The sequence below is a fragment of the Cynoglossus semilaevis genome, chromosome 19 (genome assembly GCF_000523025.1).
Source record: "Cynoglossus semilaevis isolate Cse_v1.0 chromosome 19, Cse_v1.0, whole genome shotgun sequence".
NCBI classification, from domain to species: Eukaryota; Metazoa; Chordata; class Actinopteri; order Pleuronectiformes; family Cynoglossidae; genus Cynoglossus; species Cynoglossus semilaevis.
This window is the reverse complement of record NC_024325.1, coordinates 15803580-15809863: the sequence shown is the minus strand read 5'-3', so window position 1 is coordinate 15809863 and position 6284 is coordinate 15803580. Positions and strand designations below refer to the sequence as shown.

At 41.3% G+C, this 6284-nt stretch overlaps 1 long non-coding RNA gene across 2 annotated transcripts; it reads right to left on the bottom strand.

Moving 5' to 3' along the window:
* LOC107990057 (uncharacterized) lies at positions 1-6278 on the bottom strand. 2 transcript variants are annotated; one of them, XR_003052851.1, is made up of 4 exons: positions 4903-6278; positions 747-2549; positions 590-643; positions 1-97 (listed from the first exon to the last, which is right to left on the bottom strand). It is a non-coding gene; the product is annotated as an uncharacterized LOC107990057 (long non-coding RNA). The 2 variants fall into 2 exon arrangements; XR_001761600.2 differs by having other exon boundaries at positions 747-6278.
* Between the last annotated feature and the right edge of the window lie 6 nt (positions 6279-6284).

Here is a 6284-nt window from a genome sequence, read left to right as displayed (position 1 = left end):
TCTAATCCCTGTTGATCTCTGCCGCTCCAGGACTGTAGGACTGTAGGCTGCTGCTGCTGCTGCTGCTGATGCTCAGACTGAGTGAGCGCCATGACAGCTGGAAGATGGAGGAGATGAAAAACAGCATCACAGATCCATGAATGGAAGCAGTCAATGGGCCTGACCTTCGTGTCTACGGGAAGATTCATTCATCCATTCAGTCACTGATAGATACAGAAACTAAATGTCGTCATTCTACACCTCTTCTCTGTTCTATAATTATTTTATCATAGTAAAGAAAAACACACAAATGACATCATGTTTTGTGATTTGGAGCTGACTGAACTGTAATGAATATTTGATGTAACTTCAGTGTGCGAACAGACAACGACAACAAGCCCAATGACGGTGAAAGTCACTTCCTGTAAAGTTACTTTTGACAGATGAATTGATTTAAAAAAAGAAATTGCAAGAATACAGGCAGATTTTATCAATTAAAACAAACTAAAAAAAAAAAGATAAACAGAGCTGTTGAAAAAGATGAGTGTCTTTCTTCAATTCCTGCCTGGAAAAATTAAAAAGTTTTTGTTAATTAACAAATGATTCTTACAGTGTGGGTCACTTTCTTTGAGTTGTTCTACTGCCAACTACTGGTGGAAACCGTCTGTGAAACAGAGAAAAGAAAGAGAAATATTAAGAACACATCACAGGGTCGACAGAAAAACATATACTTTTTTTTCCCTTCAAATCTCTGAGTGGAGCCTTACTGTCAGTAAATGTCTCACTGAGGGACATTTTTATATTTCCGGTGACAGACGGACGTCTCTCTCTCTCCTCCTACTGATGCTGATCCAGATTTGCGTACAGGAGATTATAAAACATGTATGTTTGCAGATAAGTAGATAATCTTTCATCTTCATCTTCATGTTTATGACATCATCATTCTGTATGCAAATATATATGTGTTTGTGTACACATTGAAAAAAACATCCATCCACAGCTATTTTAAATGAATCATTAATTAAAAGCTAGCCAAAAACTAGCTAAATAATAGCAATTAACAAAAACAAAGGACACATATAGAGACAGAAATATTTTAAACCTGGTAAAAGTAGTAGAAAATTACTGAGAGATAAATAAAAATGTGTGTAGCGTAAATGCTAACAAGCTAAAGGGTTTTTTGTTCTAAGGAGAAATGCTTTAGAAAGAGGGGAAAACAAAGCTAATATTCGTTAGCTTCTTATATATAGCCAAGCTAACAAGTGGCTCTTAAGTCCATTGTTGTTAACACTGTTGACCCAGAACTAGAACTAGAAGTACAACTGTAGTACAACTGAAGTACAACTGAAGTACACTGGCGGGTGAGTCGACTTCTGTAAAGTTTGACCTTTTTGTCCCTGATGGAGACAAAGTGACTCTGGTCTGAGGCGAAGGTGGAAGACCTGAACTCCTGGAGTCTCCGCTGACTCAGATGGAACTGATGCTTGATCCGGGAGCTTCTCTTAATCTCAGCAAATGTAAGCTGATGCAGCTCGGGCACAAATCCCTCACTGTCCCTCCTTTGAGAGATAAAGAGAGAAAGATGCTGATTGCTTTTCTCATCCATTTTTATTCAAAACAGCTCCTGACATCAGAGGGAGTTATTGTTAGTGACTGGATGCTGATGCTGATGCTGATGCTGGTGCTGATGCTGGGACTATCTTTGTTTGATTCTGGATGTCGACTCCACCGAGGGATGAAAAAAAAAATCAAGAATTTTTGTTTGACATTTTAAGTTCTTTTATTCCCTGTAGTTTCCCGTTTGACAGCTTTAGGCTGAGAGTGTTTTGAATTTTTGATGACTTTTTCATCAGAATAGCTCTGCCGTGTTATTGGGCTCCGGCTCAGGAGGTAAAACTGAGGAGAATTATTACCATCAGCGCCTGCATTTGATTCCGGACTAAAATGTTTGCCAGTCGGGGAGGCAGCGGAGGAGGCAAAGGAGGGAAGTACTCCATGGAGGACCTCTACGGCTTCAGCAAGAAACCCAAGGCGTCGTCCTCCTCGGGCAGCCTGGTGGCCAAAGCGGCAGCCAGGAGCAGCAAGAGCTCGGACCAAAGGAAGGAGTCGGAGGCCCTGGCTTCTCAGATCCTGGAGGCGGCGCACAGGCTGGTGGAGAGACGGCGCCTGGAGCTGTACCTGAGAGAATGTGGCCTGTCGTTGGCCGAGTGCGAAGCCGGGCGTTCTGCTATGGCGTACAGGTGAGACGGGGCGAGAGTGGGGCGAGAGTGGGGCGGACGGGTTAGGACGTGAGCACTGAACGCAATGAGAGAACAGAGAAGATGAAGAGGTCCAGTCTGGAGTCTGCAGACAGACCCAGACAGACGGAGTCACGCGGCTCATCCTTTTAATCGTCTGGTTAAACATTAGTCATATGTTCCTGAAATATTACTGACGCAGGAGTGTTGAGACGAGGCTGTTGAGTCGAGCACAGACATCATCATCCACGGGGAGCTGAGGAGGGAAGCTGGCAGAAAGATATTTGCTGTTCTTGTCTAGTGTCTAGTTGTTTTTTTTTCTCCAACAGTGACCTAGAAAGAAAAAATCTGGAGAAAAATCTGTTGAGATTAAAACACAGAAACGATGAATAAACGCGGTCGAACCGCAGACACGTCCGGTCGCTCCAGGTCATGAAGGACGGTCATGAACTTTAACCTTATCCTTCCAAACCTGGTCCTGATTTGACAGCAGGAGTTTTGGGTTCTCCTCTCAGTCAGTGATAATGTTTTTTTACCAGCATCAATTACTGTTCACCGGCTGCTGGGAACAGCGGCGGTTGACTCTGCCTTACAGGAATCACTGTTTGTCTGTTTCACAATTGCCTTTAATAACACGTGTGTCTCAGACGAGACACAGTCATCAGAGGACTGCAGTATGTCTGCCTGTAGGGGGCAGCGTCACCCTGATCTGAAGACGAGTCAAGCCTGTGGCTGTGTGATTCAGAAGCAGAGAAACAGAGTGATGAACAGTAGAGAAGACTCAGCGATTTTCTGGTGAAGAGAGATCGAGTGGAGAGTAAAAAAAAAAAAAAAAAAAATTTTTTTCCAAACAAATTTTAAAAAAAAATTTTCAAAAAATTTTTCAAAAAATATTTTCAAAAAGAAATTAAAAAAAAAATTTAAGAAATTTGTTTCAAAATTTTTCAAAAAAAAAACTATCTCCTTTAACAGTCAGGCTTCATTTGATCCACTGCATAAAAGCTAAAGAGCTGCATGTGGTTCAAGACCCCGAGGTTTAGATCCCTGAGCCAAGGAATACATTTCGTCTGTGACGTGCTCACAAAACACAAACACCTGTGTGTGTGTGTGTGTAGTTAATGTGTATAATGACGTGCCAACTCCAAACTTCCTCTCCAGTCAAATGGATGACTACTAATCAACACAACAGCTAAATTCTACCTTGGCGTTCAGTCTCTCATTTGCTGGAAACAACAATTTCCCACCTGCTTATCTCCTGACGGCAGAGCAGATTTGGAACACACACGAACGGGGCTCGCACGCACACACACGCACGAGTACACGCACTGACTAATGTTGACAAACAGATATATATATATAGAGAGAGAGAGGAGCTGGAGGCATGGACTTCTCATAAAATTAAGATTTGAGGTTTGGACGGTTCGTGAACGGTCTGTCAGATGGAGTCAGATTTTTCAAGGATGTTGAAAATATCAAAGAATCGTCCGCCGTCTGACCTGCCAGGAACAATGTGAGGCTAAATTGTTTCAAGATTGAACCGAGACCGTAAGAGAACTAACTCTGTGGGAGCACGTCAGCGTCTTTGTCTCAATGTGTCACAAAGCATAAACTCATTCACGTAGAGAGAGAGAGAGGTAGAGAGAGAGAGACCACAAAATGTCCTCAGAAATTCTTATCTGCGCTCCAACACAACACAAGTTGAAAACAGCTGTTAGCCTTTCTGTCGTCGTCTTCTTTAAACAGTGAGTTTGATTTTTTTTTTCTTTTTTTAAGAAACAACTTTTTATGCCTCCCTCAAAGCAGGGCATTTCAAATGTTTCGGCCCAAAAATCGCTAAATGTTAGCAAAAGAGATTTTTTTTTAAAAAACAAACTGATCGGAATTCAAGTCAACCCAAGAATTAGCACAATTTCTCAGTTTGTAGCTCAAGATAAATAGCCAAAAAAGCTAACATTCCTTCTAAAATTGAAACAACAAATAGCTGAAGGTTAAGTTTCTAATGATAGAAAATGTTAGCCTAAAGATAAACAAAAGTTAATCCACAGTTAGGAGGATGTTAGCTACAACTGGGTACAAGGATTGGAAAGTAACACAGAATAAGCTAAAATAGTTGGCTAAAAATATAGCTGAACTAGCTAAATATTTATTTAAATTAGAAAACAAACACGTCACGCATGGGTCAAGAATGTGACTGTTAGCTTAATATTTGCAAACATATATTAAATACAGCAAAAATTGGCTAAAGAAATAATAATGTTTTTTTTAAAGAAAACCCAAACCTATCTCAGAGCTAGCTTAACGGTAAAAAAAAACTGACAGGAAGTTGGGTTAAATATTAGAGAAAGACTATTTTAACAAGACCACAAATAGCAAAAGGCTAAAATAAAATAACACGGAGCCAAGAGATAAATAAAAGTAAACAGTATCTTAATGATATGAATATGTAACAGCTAGCCAGAAACAGTTGACACTTTAGCCTAAAAACAACTCACAGTTAGCCGTACTAGCTTAAATAAAACAACAACATCAACAACAACAACGTGAACGGAGGTGAAAACAACAGTTTGTCTGTGAAACGGGTTTGAACCAAAGCTGGTTCACATTTGTACGAAGGCACTTAAAACTTATAATTCTTCAGGAACTGACCTAGCCTCTAATGTGTGTGTGTGTGTGTGTGTGTGATCACCTCGCAGCTGATGAAACCTCTGTTAAAACATCTCCGTGGGCGTTTTTCACATTTTCCTCCTGCATCGTGCAGACCTGGAGTTTTTCCATCCCAACTGGTACTGATTGCCAACTCCCTGCCAGCTCAGAACTGCAGAGCCCTCGAAAGCAAGGTATCATTAGACCTGAGAACAAACTGACAGAAATGATGAATGTGTGTGCATGTGTGTGCACGTGTTTTTGTGTGTGTTTTGCACCACTGAGGCTCTTTGCAGATTGTCCTGCTGTGAAAAACAGATACTGCAGAGAAAACACTGGAGGTGCTTTCACACCAGAGCTGTTTGGATCAGAGTTTTTAGTTTGTTTTTTTATCCCAGATTGTTCTCTTCTGTGAAAACTCATCTGAACTCCAGTGCTGACCAAACAAATTGATGAAGGTGGGAGACCACTCCCCTCCGCACCTCCACCCCACCCCACCCCGACCGTCGTTGTATCTGACATTAAAGCTGAAGCTGGTGAAAAAGTAAAATATCTTTTTATTTCAGTGCACGGAGCTTTTGGAATAAACGAGGACAGAATTTGGAGCTGAAATCGTTGAATCCAAAGATGGAACAGATTTATATATTATTGAGTTTGATTAGTTATGACGGTAGTTCCACATCCAACCTGTCTCTGATTGGTCAGTATGCCATCGTGTTTGTGTTGGTTGGGTTAAGGCAGATAAAGATAAAAGTCACATAAAAAGGCTATTCTGCGTCATCTATTGGGGAAACGTGGGTATTGCAGGGAAAAGACAGAAGTATAATCATAATATAAATAAATTATATTACTTGGAAACGTTTGGCGGGCCGAAAAATAAAAAGCTGAACGGGCCGCATCCGGTCCCCGGGCCTTAGTTTGCACATTCCTGGGTTAAGGCAAGGATTGCGACTGGTCAAGTCAAGGTTCAGAATCTCAGCCAATCACAGGCAGAGTAGGCCAGGTCTTTACAGAATGGAGGCACACAAAAATCACAGCTATTGCTCCAGGGAGCTACTGTACTTCGCCCCCTAGTGGTGTTCCTCCTGAACACACACTTAAATCCCTGGGCTGGCCTTCTATAAATGCCTTATTTAACAGAATTCACAGCATGAAAAAAAAAAAAAAGATTGACGCCCGATGTCTGACTGGTTTGACGACATCCTGGTCAAAAACCCAGGCTGTTTTCAGTTTGGACCAAAAAAAGGTCCTGGAAGTTCACTCTCCTGCCATGTCACCATTTGTTTCTGATTGGACCCCTGCTGGCCAGAAGACGAAACGACTATTGAGTTGTCATGCTGCATGATGTGCAACGATGTGATGATGATGATGATGATGATGATGACGTCGAAGAAGATTATGATGATGATGATGATGATGATGATG